The sequence below is a fragment of the Pseudophryne corroboree genome, chromosome 3 (assembly GCF_028390025.1).
Source record: "Pseudophryne corroboree isolate aPseCor3 chromosome 3, aPseCor3.hap2, whole genome shotgun sequence".
Classification (NCBI taxonomy): Eukaryota; Metazoa; Chordata; class Amphibia; order Anura; family Myobatrachidae; genus Pseudophryne; species Pseudophryne corroboree.
The window spans coordinates 748,948,798-748,963,253 of NC_086446.1; the positions used below are offsets into that span (position 1 = coordinate 748,948,798).

The 14,456-nt window shown below is 50.2% G+C and overlaps 1 long non-coding RNA gene across 1 annotated transcript in view; it reads right to left on the bottom strand.

Moving 5' to 3' along the window:
* Nucleotides 1–14,456, bottom strand: part of LOC135058228 (uncharacterized) — a 137,933-nt gene that overhangs the window by 42,766 nt on the left and 80,711 nt on the right. Inside the window, exon 2 of the long non-coding RNA XR_010244694.1 lies at nt 7,257–7,338. This is a non-coding gene — a long non-coding RNA (uncharacterized LOC135058228). The remainder of the gene's footprint in view (nt 1–7,256; nt 7,339–14,456) is intronic.

The window sequence follows — 14,456 nt, forward strand, 5'->3', positions numbered from 1 at the left end:
GGTGCCATTATAAAATGGGTAAATGGGAGTGAAGCGTTAAAAAAATGGAGGGAAGGAAAAGGCCTAAAAAGCTGAATATAAAAAAGTATAATTATATATAACAAAGGTAACATTCAAAACATCTTTCAGGTAACAGCTGCAAGACTTCCCCTCCAATATGTCAAAGCAGAACTCATTTAGAACAATACTGACCATAGCATCGTGGAAAGCCTTTTGTTTTAAACCCATATTAACTTCAAGATACAGTAATGAAGCTGCTGAAACTCAAAGGTGTAATATGAAAGGACCTAAGATGATTGACCTATCAATATCATTGTACGCTATGGACAGATCAAACAAAAATAAATCAGATTCTAAGGAACCAAAACGCTACAAATGACGTCACATCCATCTTTCACTACAGTATACTACGTTTCATGTCATTATTACCACACAATCCATACCCTAGGTGCTAGAAACGCCATTATATAAACCAGTTCCCAACTCCCAAGCATCAGCGCAACACACCTGAAACACACTGATGTACAAGACATATTACCACCATTCAGCATCTTTGCATTACAATATGCTCATTTTACTAACTAGTATATGGTATATGTAGACTGTCATTTTCTATTCCCTCCTACCAACTCAGCAGCACAGAAGCGGTTCTGTTACACCCCTTTTCCACTTAGCACGGGTCGCAACCGTGTCGCCTGACACGGCTGCGACCCGTGCTACAGCCCCCTTTTGAACAGCGCTCACCAACTCGTCATATTGCCGGGTTGGTGCCGCTGCTACTGACGCGGCAGGGGCGGCGCCGCCCTCCCTATACACTGTGAACGGGAGCCATGTCGCCTCAACACGGCTCCCGTTCACACTAGACAGCTGGCCGGGTTGAACACATGCTCAACCCGGCTAGCTACCCGGGTAGGATTCCTGGATCACTTGATCCGGGAATTTGCCGGGGGACCCTTTTCCACTAGGGGAAAACACGGGTAAATGCGCGACCCCATGTTTCTAAGAGCTAGTGGAAAGGGTGTAGTATGGTATGCCGGCGGCCGGGCTACCGGTGACCAGCATATCAGCGCCAGGAGGCCAACCGCCGGCATACCGACCGCCGGCATACCGACAGCGTGGCGAGCGCAAATGAGCCCCTTGCGGACACGGTGGTGCGCTACGCTATTTTATTCTCCCTCCAGGGGGGTCGTGGACCCCCACGAGGGAGAAAGTGTCGGTATGTCGGCTGTCGGGATTCTGGAGCCCGGTATACTGTGCGCCGGGATCCCGACAGTCGGCATACTGAAGATCACCCAGTGGAAAAGGGGTATTAGATAATGGTACGCTCTGTACCTGTCTCCTGTACATAGAATCACATGGGCACATCCCCTAGTGTTCATCCCTCTAGTGCCAGTGTGTCTCAGGGAGGCGGAGCCATATATATGCAGCTCCTCCATCTTAGAGTGTGTGAGCTGTGACCGGAGAGAGGAGCTCAGAGAGTATGAGTGATAGCCTTACAGCGTTCCACGTGTGCCGCATGTACCACACTACCGGAGCTTACACAGAGAGCTGGGCGGTGCATTATTCCTTCATAGCGGGAGTCAGACTGCACGGCCATGCAGTCCTTCATCCCTTACCACTGGAGCCAGGGCCGGCGCTACCATTAGGCAGCTTTAGGCAGCTGCCTATGGGCGGGTGATCTGAAGGGGCGGTCCGCTGAGAATGCCCTGGGAAATTTATGCTGCAGAGTGAAGGCAGGGACGGCTTGATTGTTACGCCGGGTACGCGCTGAATACAGCGCTACAGTGAGGAGGGCGGAGCTGTAGTGGCGGGTCACGTCATTGCACTGAGGAGCAGCAGTGGCAGGGGTGAGAATTTGTCTTCGTGTCAAGCTGTGCTGCCCGCTGACCTGCAATAGAGTGACAGAGGCGGCATTTTGAATGCAGCACTAGCTGTGAGCCAATCGCAGCTAGTGCTGCATTCAAAATGCTGCCTCTGTCACTCTATTGCAGGTCCGCGGACAGCACAGCTTGATAGTGCAGCAGCCAGCAGGTTACCTCAGCAGCCTTCATGTGTCCGGCGTAGACTCTGTTCCGGACGCTGAGGTATTCGAAACCCCCGAGTTGCCTCTAGGAGGGGACAGATCCTTTTCCACCTTCCAGAAAGAGAAGGTGCTGCAGGGGCAGGCAGGAGTGGGGAGCGGAGAAAGGAGCACACAAGAGAAGAAAGAGCAGGACAACCTGCTCCCACCCACCAGAGCACCTCACAAGCCCCCTTTCTGAGTAAGTATGCTCATCCATAGGCAGAAATAATGTTTTCAGTGCAATCAGGCTGCTGCTGGCTCCCCCGCACTCTGTAAAGTAAGTGCTGCTCTTGGTTGTCCAGACACTGCCAGTGGCGCATGCAGGGGGGGGGTCCTGAATATCCAGAACCCCCCCTGATCAGCCAATTTTCTTTTTGCAGAGACAGAGACAGCTGTGTCTCTGTCTCAATACAAACCGCAACTGCGATCGCGATCGCGACCGCGGTGCTGCAGGGACCTCTCATCGGCAGAGCTCGGTCTCACTCTCTGTACAGAGGAGCGTAAGAACTGCTGCTACCTCAAGGTGGGTACACACTGGCCGATATATCGGCCGTTCTCTTGAACAGCCGATATATCGCGGGTCCGTCGGCCAGTGTGTACGGCCGATACGTCTGTGAACTCTGTCGTTCACAGACGTATCGCGTCGGCCCCGCAGCACAGCCGACGGCCAATATATCTACTGATATATTGGCACCCCGCTGTGTGTGTATGGGCGGTCGGCTGACCGCCCGTACACATGCTGCAGCGGCCAGCGGTAATTGACAGCTGAACTGGGCGGGCGTGTGTACACACCCGCCCAGTCTATGACGTCAGTCCCCGATGGATCGGACAGTGTGTATGCACAGCACACTGCCCGATCCGTCCATAGATATATCTGCCGATCAATTGATCGGCAGATATATCTACCAGTGTGTACCCACCATCACCTACTCCTCAAATTCTGCAGGTGCCGCACCACCAGCTCCTGTATCTTCACATATATATGCAGGCACACAGATAAGGTTTTGTTGTCCTGCATTGTCTATTCCTTCAGCTAAATTTGCCCAAAACGATATAATTACCATCACTCTTATGGGCCCTACACACATACCGATCCGCCGACGAGCTGCCCGACGGCGGATACGGGCAACCCGGCGGCGGCGGGGACGGGGCAGTGACGGGGGGAGTGAAGTTTCTTCACTCCCCCCGTCACCCGGCTCCATAGCAGTGCAGGTGAATATGGACGAGGTCGTCCATATTAGCCTGCATGCATAAGCGACGGGGCACCAACGATTAACGAGCGCGGGCCGTGCATCGTTCATCGCTGGTGCCTACACACAGAACGATATGAATGAGTTCTCGTTCATTTATGAACGAGAACGTTCATATCGTTCTGCTTTATCTGCCAGTGTGAAGGGCCAATTACTGTAACAACAGAACTTTATCAAATTAAAAATAATAAAGAAACAAATGAAGTTTCTGGGACACATACTGTACAATACATCTCTCTCCTAAAATTAACCTGCGATAGAGAACCCTTATGAATGGTATTAGAATATTTTTAATAATTTTCTTACCGTATAAAAAATACTTATGTACCTTTTAGACTGTGGTTACTGGTATTCATGACCACTAACTCTTATAACCACTCTCCTCATATTTTCACCCAGTTAGTATTGGAACCCCATGCCAACTATACCTCCACGAGTTATACATGAATTACCTGTTTGTTCCATGTAATGTTAGCACCTCTCACCATCATCCTGTGCTTCTCTCCATCCCCCACTGCCTCTCCCTATCACCTTCTCCCTGTCATCCAGTGCCTTTCCCCGTCACCCTTTCCTGTCACCCACGGCCACTCTCCCACTATCTCTCCACGTCACCTCTCTCTCGTGTCACCCATTCCCTGGCAGCAACCACTGCATCCCTTTGTTACCCATTCTCTGGCGTCATCTGCTGCCTCTCACTGTCACCCTCTTCTGTCACCCATTGCTCCTCAGTCTCCCACTATCTCCCCGCCAATAAATGTCTCATCATCTGCCTCATCACAAGCTTCCCATTGCCCTCTCTCCTGTCACTCTCTGCCTCTTCAAGGCATCACTCTTACCCAGTCATGTGGATATGACATTCCCTTTGAGGCCATTCACCTTGGAACGAGACCACACCCACTTTTCCAGGGGTGTGTACACCTTTGGCGCACGCAAATAGCACCCTTCCCCTATCATGGTGTCCCCCCAGTCATTTTTCTCTGGATCTGCCACTGTGTACTTCAGTGGCATTAGGAAGTGCCAGCTGCCACCCTATTGCATCCAGTTCAAAACTAATGGGAAATGCACTTATTTATATGCAAAATACTATGACCAGCTCCAAAATACCATCCTATAAATAAACAAAATTATTTGTCCCATGCAGACACACTTTATCAAATACGGTTTCAAAAAGTATCCAACAAAGACAAAGTTTATACAGTGTGTGTAATATTTGTTCTTTCTCCTCTTCAATAAAGTACCATCCCAAATGCAATAGTTAATGACACAAAAGTTTAAAGTTGCCAGTACTCTTAAAAACTTCCAATTTTATTCACGCGTAAAAGGTCAGAAGGAATGCATATTTTATACGGAACACCTCTGTTCCCTTTACAGGCAAGTGATTACAGGCCAGCAGTTTTTAAAGGGGAGCTCATCTGACCACTGGAAGCCAACCTAATGTGAGTATTCTTAGCTCTGCAGGAAGATGTTTTATTTATATGACTGTTTTGTGAGCTGGACATGGTTTTATTCCAATTTCTGAAAAAAAGAGTTATTACATCTATAATGTGGAGTTAAATGTGCTTTCAAGCTTGACAGAAATTTCTTAACAATCAATTATTGCATTGGTGGCTATTGTGGAGTTAAAAGCTTGAAAGTGAATTTTGAACAAAAGGTGCAGCATTGTATCGCTTTCATTTTTCACATAACATACAACACTAAAGTGTTCTTTTGTCTATTTGTTGCTAATAGACAGGTTATAAAGTATGGGCAATATCCTCTGTCCCTTCTAAAAATTCTTCAGTAGCGCCAGAGTCAGCAGCAGCGCCCACTGGGGGTCATTCCGAGTTGATCACTCGCTAGCTACTTTTAGCAGCCGTGCAAACGCATAGTCGCCGCCCACGGGGGAGTATATTTTCACTTTGCGTGTGTGCGAATGCCTGTGCAGCCGAGCCCTACAAAAACATTTTGTGCAGTTTCTGAGTAGATCTGAACTTACTCAGCCGCTGCGATCACTTCAGTCTTTTTGGTCCCGGAATTGACGTCAGACACCCGCTCAGCAAATGCCCGGACACGCCTGCGTTTTTCCAAACACTCCCAGAAAACGGTCAGTTGTCACTCATAAATGCCTTCTTCCTATCAATCTCCTTGCGATCGGCTGTGCGAATGGATTCTTCGTTAAATCCATCACCCAGCAACAATCTGCTTTGTACCCGTATGACGCGCGTGCGCATTGCAGTGCATGCGCAGTAGATACCTGATCGCTGCGCTGCGAAAATCGGCAGCGAGCAATCAACTCGGAATGACCCCCACTGTACACACTGTACCCTGCAGATACACTACTGCTCTCCCACACGCCCCCAAATTCACTGACCAATCACAGTGGCACCAGCTGCGAGAGGTCCACTGGAACAAGCCCACCAGAGGTCACCGCACAGTGCCAGCATGGTGAGAAGGAGTTGAACACTGACATAAATCTATCACCTCCACACTTTTTCATCTAAGAGGGTGTGTGTGTGTGTGGGGGGGGGGTCAGGAGTTTTGCCTAGGGTGCCAAATGATCTTGCACCGGCCCTGACTGGAGCCATCCCCTGCTGTCATACCGCAGCCACTTCAGCATACTGATAAGTACCACCAATACACTGGGGTAAATTTACTAAGATGGGAATTCTATTTAAGATTGCCCATAGCAACCAATCAGATTCCAGGTATTAACTTCTAGAAGGTGCTAGATAAATGAGAAGTAGAATCTGATTGGTTGCTATGGACAACATCCCATCTAAAATAGAACTCCCATCTTAGTAAATTTTCCCACTGTGTTACTCTGTATATTATAAAGAGGCTAACTGCCTACTATTGAAGCATACCCAAGTCACCTGTGTGTATTACAAATAAACCGGCTTGCTATTAACTCATTAACTGTGTGGACTATCGTCACTACACCAAGCACCGCAATACTCTGCCAACAGGTTCCACTATACACAAGTTACCATGAGGAGTGTAGTCTGCATCTAGCAGTTGGAGTGACGTGAAGATGGTATGCAGAGCCGCAGAAGGTCATGTATTCTACGTTGGTATAATTACATTTTGTTCTCTTCTAGCATCCCTTAATATTGTATAGTGGTAATGGTATATATTCTATACAGTACTTTCCACGTTATTTCATAGAACTGGTTTATTACATACTTTGAATACACCACTTTCAGAAGGCATTTATAAAAGTTCTAATTGCATGGTATCTAAACTGTGTGTTTTGTTTCAGGCACCAAATTGTACCTATACAGCGCTGTACAACTTCCCCTCTCCTGGTTACCCCACCAATCACAGCACCCACCTCCTGGTTACCCCACCAATCACAGCACCCCTCTCCAGGATTTACAGACCTACAAATCTTAACTTCTCTCTCTTTCAGTAATTTATTCCAATCTTTTGTACTTTGTATCCCCCAGTGTTACATAACCTCCAACTGCGTTTTAAACAGAATTGCCTCGTTCTCTACCCAGACACAAGGACCGACAGCCAACGGAGTGTTCAGTTCCTGGATTTTATGTTTGTTAGAATTTGTTTCCTATATCTCTAAATGTTGCCAAGTTCCAATATCTACCAGCAATTCTCAATTTCAGACTAGAAAATCTGTAAAGAGGCCAGACTTCTTCAGGAATCTTTTCTATTCATTTCACGTTTCTCAGTACAAAGAACAGCAATTCACACTATACTTGCCCGCAGTTTAATAGGAATCCCTTTGAGAGCTGCTGGCAATTGATTTGAAACTGGATGTCAACAAGCTTTGGTATGCAGTTATAAGTACCAGTTTTTCTTGTGTCCGAGTGGTCATTGGAGGTCACTTCATTGACGTGAGTGCATTTAACTTGTGATAAATGTTGCAACAGGATTTTGATAGACCAGTAAAAAGAAACAACCTGCAATAGGTATGTTTACAGGTTCCCCTGTCAGGATAGCATACTCACATGTCACTTACTGCTGCAAAAATCTCCCTTCGTCCAGACACTCTGAAGCCAGAGGGGCTCTTACTAAACTTGTACGTGTCATCTATAAAAAAAAAAAGATATGAATTTTATTTATGGAGAAATAAACTCAGAAGAGTGGCCCTCATTCCGAGTTGTTCGCTCGCAAGCTGCTTTTAGCAGCTTTGCACACGCTAAGCCGCCGCCTACTGGGTGTGAATCTTAGCTTATCAAAATTGCGAACGAAAGATTAGCAGAATTGCGAATAGACACTTCTTAGCAGTTTCTGAGTAGCTCCAGACTTACTCGGCATCTGCGATCAGTTCAGTCAGTTTCGTTCCTGATTTGACGTCACAAACACGCCCAGCGTTCGCCCAGACACTCCCCCGTTTCTCCAGCCACTCCCGCATTTTTCCCAGAAACGGCAGCGTTTTTTCGCACACACCCATAAAACGGCCTGTTTCCGCCCAGAAACACCCACTTCCTGTCAATCACAGTCCGATCACCAGAACGAAGAAAAAACCTCGTAATGCCATGAGTAAAATACCTAAATGCATAGCAAATTTACTTGGCGCAGTCGCTCCGTTGCGAGAAAAATATAACGAGCGAACAACTCGGAATGACCCCCAATGCTTGCTAAAACACTTTGGACCATAAAACCCCAAACGTATGCTCACTCCTGTAAAGGACAGGAGGAAGGAGCAGTGGGAGTAATTCAGACTGCATCGCTGCAGCGGCAGTGACCGCAGTCTGAAATACTGTGTGGAACACCCTACACACACCTCCACCACTTAGGGTGTAGGCTAGCCCAGTCCCCCGTGAGCGGCGCACCTTCCTGCAGCCCAGCAGCCCGGCTGCCGCAGCTGTCCACCTCCGTAGCGCTGAGGCGCTCCCGGACCCCAGCGGTGGCGCACACACAGCGCTGCAGCGGGAGCTGGTCTCCCGGCTGCAGCAGCTGCCCCTTCTCCTCCGGCGCACACACATGCCAGCATGCCAGGGGTCACCCTCACTGACGCGGTTGCTAGAGAGGTCTGGGACCACGGCACATACATAAAAAATACACTTTTTAAATATTTTTGAACACTCGGCGCCTAGCACCTGTACCGTTTAAAGATGGCACCTAGTGCCAGCATACATTCACAAGTGGCGCCAAGTGCCTATTGTCCTTTGAATGGCTCTGGGCACTTAAGGGTTAACCCCTTAAGTGCCGTGGCCGCCAGGGTCTCCAGCCACAGAGAATTATTATTATTACACATCGAGTCACCTTATTATGACCACCAGCTAATAGCCAGAGTAACCGACGTGTGCAGCACGCACAGCAGCTAGATTGGCTGAACTGTAGTTTTAGACACACGTCTGGTAGCCCCCAGGTTCTTTTTGATGGGGAGCTGCTCCCCTGTAGCGTGTCGGTTGACTCTCACGCACCATCATAGCCGACATTCACCTATCACATAGGGGGGGTCATTCCGAGTTGATCGCACATAGCAACTTTTTGCTGCTCGTGCGATCAACCTGACGCCGCCTATGGGGGAGTGTATTTTAGCATAGCAGGGCTGCAAACGCTTGTGCAATCCTGCTATGCTAAAAAGTTTCAAGTAAAACAAGACCAGGGCTGCAGTTACTCACCCAGTGCGACGGATCCAGCGATGAAGGTCCCGGTCCTGACTTCAGACATCCGCCCTCCACACACCTCCACACGCCTGTGTTGGACTCACCACACCTGGAAAATGGTGAGTATCCGCCCAGGAACGCCCCCCGCCTGTCCCTCTTCTTGCGATCACCGCTACGATCACAATTCTCGCTGGCGGCGTCGTTGCCCGGCGACGATCGTCGCCAGGCAACAACGCGCGTACACAATGCATCCACTGTGCATGCGCATTTCCGACCCGTTCGCACCGCAGCGAAGAACCGCTGTGTGCGAACGGGTCGGAATGACCCCCCATGTGCACTGCAGGTGGGGCAGATGCAACATGTGCAGAGAGAGTTAGATTTGGGTGGGTTATTTTGTTTCAGTGCAGGGTAAATACTGGCTGCTTTATTTTTACACTGCAATTTAGATTTCAGTTTGAACACACCCCACCCAAATCTAACTCTCTCTGCAGATGTTACATCTGCCCCCCCCCTCCCCCCCCCCCCCCCCCCCCCCCACTGCAGTGCACATGGTTTTGCCCAACTGCTAACAAATTTGCTGCTGCGAATAACTCTGAATTACCCCCATAAATGGCACGTGGTGCTCTGCAGTTTCCACGTCGGTTATTCGCAATGGTGCCATATGTCCAGTCACGATACACCTTCACCACAGCAGCACGAGAGCAGTTCACAAACGGCGCTGTGTCAGAAATACTACGCTTTTTGCAACTCGGATAAATCGCCCCTGTTAGCCATGACAGCAATGAGTGATATGTGTGCACAGGGCCGGTGCTAGGGTGTTCGGCGCCCTCCTGCAAACTATAATATTGCGCCATCCCTCCCTTAACTCATAAAGAGACAGCGCTAGAGGGAGTGTGAGGGCAGGAATGCTGACGGGGAGTTAGAGGGAGGGTGACAGCAGTGAGGCTGAGCGGGAGTTAGAAGGAGAGAGAGGGTGGGGACAGTGATGCTGAGGGGGAGTTGGAGGGTGAGGGAAGTGACGCTGACAGGGAGTGTGAGGGCAGGGACACTGAGGGGCAGGGGCGGAAGTCCCGGAGGCAGCGGAGTCGGCTGCCGCCGGGCTCCTAACCTGAAGAGGGCGCCTCGCAGCGCCCACTGACTTTACACAGATTGACATGCGGACGAGCGTCCGCATGTCAATCTGCGGTCTCCCTCCCTGCTGTGTTGGAGGGACACGGAGCGCATAGAGCGTCTCTCCTGTGTCCCTCCCTGGCTCTCTCCCCCGGCGGTCTAATACAGGAAGTGCCGTTCGTGAGCTCTGATTGGCTCACGAACCGGCACTTCCTGTATTAGACCAGCCGGGGGAGAGAGCCAGGGAGGGACACAGGAGAGACGCTCTATGCGCTCCGTGTCCCTCCAACACAAGGGGGGGGGCAGGCACTGGGGGCATATACCTGGCACTGGGGGGCATATACCTGGCACGAGGGGGGGAGACCTGGCACTGGGGGGCATATACCTGGCACTGGGGGGCATATACCTGGCACTGGGGGGGAAGACCTGGCACTGGGGGGCATATACCTGGCACTGGGGGGCATATACATGGCACTGTGGGGGAAGACCTGGCACTGGGGGGCATATACCTGGCACTGGGGGGCATATACCTGGCACTGGGGGTGAAGACCTGGCACTGGGGGGCATACACCTGGCACTGGGGGGCATATACCTGGCACTGTGGGGGAAGACCTGGCACTGGGGGGCATATACCTGGCACTGGGGGGCATATACCTGGCACTGGGGCGGGGGGCATATGTGGCACTTGGGAGAGGGATATATTTGGCACTGGGGGCATATACCTGGCACTGTGGGGGAAGATCTGGCACTGGGGGCATATACCTGGCCCTGTGGGGGAATATCTGGCACTGGGGGCATATACCTGGCACTGGGTGCATATACCTGGCCCTGTGGGGGAATATCTGGCACTGGGGGCATATACCTGGCACTGTGGGGGGAAGATCTGGCACTGGGGGCATATACCTGGCCCTGTGGGGGAATATCTGGCACTGGGGGCATACACCTGGCACTGTGGGGGAAGATCTGGCACTGGGGGCATATACCTGGCCCTGTGGGGGGAATATCTGGCACTGGGGGCATATGCCTGGCACTGTGGAGGAATATCAGGCACTGGGGGCATATAGCTGGCACTGTGGGGGAGTAGGCACTGAGGGGGCATATGTGGCACTGTGGTGGAATATTTGGCACTGGGGGGAGCAGGCACTGAGGGGGCATATGTGGCACTGGAGGGGGGGTATATTTGGCACTGGGGGCATGTACCTGGCACTGGAGGCATATACCTGACACTGTGGGGGAATATCTGGCACTGGGGGCATATGTGGCACTGGGAGCACGGCCCTAGCAACAAGCACTACCCCCTAGCAACGAGCATGACACCCAGTGCATGAACCCCCTGGCAACGAGCATGACACCCTGAGCATGAAATCCCCTGGCACCGTGCATGGAACCGCTGGCAACGAGCATGACACCCAGTGCATGAAACCCCTGGCAACAAGCATGACACCCTGAGCATGAAAACCCCTGGCACCGTGCATGGAACCAAGAGCATGAAACCCCTGGCAACGAGCAGGTAATTTAAAAGTAATTAGAAGCCTTACTGTAGAACTTAATGTGTAATGGGCATTACGGTGTGTGGCATAATGTATCACGGACATTGCGGTGTGTGTCATAATGTGTCGGGCATTACGGTGTATGGTATACTATATCGCGGGCATGTGATATGTGGTATAATGTCTCAGGCTCATTGTGGTGTGTGTTATACTGTGTCAAAGACATTGTATGTGCTATAATGTATCAAGGGCATTGCAGTGTGTAGCATAATGTATAATGGGCATTGTGATTCCTGTCATAATGTGTCACAGGCATTACGGTGTGTGGTATAATGTATCAGGGGCATTGCAGTGTGTAGCATAATGTATAACGGGCATTGCGATTCATGTCATAATGTGTCGGGGGCATTACGGTGTGTGGCATAATGTGTCTGGGGCATTATGGTGTGTGCATATTGTGTCATGTGCATTATTGTGTGTGGCATAATATCTAAGGGCCACTGCAGTATGTGGCATAATGTATACTGGGCATTACTATAAGGAGGAAAAATTACAAATAATGTAAGGGGCATGAATCAGGATTATTTTTCTTTCCCGTCTGGGCGTGCAGGTTGGAAAACTGGGGTATAACGCAGTCTTTTCCTGCAATGTCACGCCCCTTTATGGTAAGCCACGCCCATCCCAACGAAGCCACACACCCTATACTGCCAATTATGGAGGGGGGGGGGGGGGAATAATTTTTTGGCTTGGGGGAGAAAAATTTCTAGTTACGTCACTGAACTGACTCATTCCTGTAAGCCGCCACTACAGCGCAAACCCCAGGAGAGTACGCTGGTGCGCGCCTGCTGTGGGAGGCAGGAGAGGAGCTGCTGCTACCGTTGCCCCGCTGCTGTGGGGAAGGGGGGGACGGTATGGATGGACACACATGCGAGGCGGTGTTTAAGAGCTGGTACCACGCTTGCCTTGGATTCCACTTCCTAATTGCGCTCTGCCTCCGGTAATTGGGGAGGAGAGAAGAGCCTTCTTTCACTACACAAGGTATCCATCTATGCTCCCTTTCTCCCTGTATAAGTGCACTGCCAGTATACTGTATGTATGTTTGTATATATAGATAGAGGTAGGGGTCTGGCACAGCCACATAATAGACTAATACATTGGGTGCCCTCACAGCAAAGTAGTTTAGCAAAATAGAGGTGTTGCGGCACTCCAATGATTTGCACACTGACACCAATTGAAGTAGTGCAACGTTTCAATGCCCGTTTAATAAATCTGCATTTTTGTCATATATACAATGACCCCCATTCTGCCTCATCCCGCCTCATATATACAATGACCCCTCATTCTGCCTATATATATATAGCCTGCAGGATCAATATTGGTGTGGTGTGTGTGTATGTGTATATAATATATATATATATATATATATATATATAAAATTTTATTTTTTTGCCTCTATATAGGGGGGCACCTGTATTTATATTGCCTCCGGGCGTCTAGGACGAACTTACGCCACTGCTGAGGGGAGTTATAGGAAGTGTGAGGGCAGGGAGGCTGATTGGGAGTTATAGGAAGTGTGAGGGTGAGGCCAGGGACGCTGACGGGAAGATAGGAGGGTGAGGCCAGGGACGCTGACGGGATGTTAGAGAGAGGGTGAGTGCAGGGATGCTGACGGGAAGTTAAAGGCAGGGTGAGGCCAGGGACGCTGACGGGAAGTTAGAGGGAGGGTGAGTTAAGGATGCTGACGGGAAGATAGGAGGGTGAAGGTAGGGTCGCTGACATTGAGTAGGAGGGAGCGTGGGAGCAGGAACACTGGTGAGGAGTTAGAGGGAGGGTGAGAGCAGTGATGCTGAGGGGGAGATAGAGGGAGGGTGAAGGCAGGGATGCTAATGGGGAGTTATGGTGAGCGTGAGGGCAGGGACACTGACGAGTTATAGGGAGGGTGAAGGCAGGGGTGCTGAGGGGGAGTTAGAGGGAGGGTAAGGGCAGGGATGCTGAGTGGGAGTTAGAGGGAACATGAGGGCAAGAACACTGACATATATATAGAGATGAGCGGGGTTCGGTTTCTCTGAATCCGAACCCGCCCGAACTTCATGTTTTTTTTCACGGGTCCGAGCGACTCGGATCTTCCCGCCTTGCTCGGTTAACCCGAGCGCGCCCGAACGTCATCATGACGCTGTCGGATTCTCGCGAGGCTCGGATTCTATCGCGAGACTCGGATTCTATATAAGGAGCCGCGTGTCGCCGCCATTTTCAGCTAGAGATGAGCGGGTTCGGTTTCTCTGAATCCGAACCCGCCCGAACTTCATGTTTTTTTTCACGGGTCCGAGCGACTCGGATCTTCCCGCCTTGCTCGGTTAACCCGAGCGCGCCCGAACGTCATCATGACGCTGTCGGATTCTCGCGAGGCTCGGATTCTATCGCGAGACTCGGATTCTATATAAGGAGCCGCGCGTCGCCGCCATTTTCACACGTGCATTGAGATTGATAGGGAGAGGACGTGGCTGGCGTCCTCTCCATTTAGATTAGGGTTGAGAGAGAGAGAGAGAGATTGACCTGAGGCTGTGATACTGTAGAAGAGAGTGCAGAGTTTAGTGACTGACGACCACAGTGACCACCAGACAGTGCAGTTGTTTGTTTTATTTAATATATCCGTTCTCTGCCTGAAAAAAACGATACACACAGTGACTCAGTCACATACCATATCTGTGTGCACTGCTCAGCCCAGTGTGCTGCATCAATGTATATATATATCTGACTGTGCTCAGCTCACACAGCTTATAATTGTGGGGGAGACTGGGGAGCACTGCAGTGCCAGTTATAGGTTATAGCAGGAGCCAGGAGTACATAATATTATATTAAAATTAAACAGTGCACACTTTTGCTGCAGGAGTGCCACTGCCAGTGTGACTAGTGACCAGTGACCTGACCACCAGTATATATAATATTAGTAGTATACTATCTCTTTATCAACCAGTCTATATTAGCAGCAGAC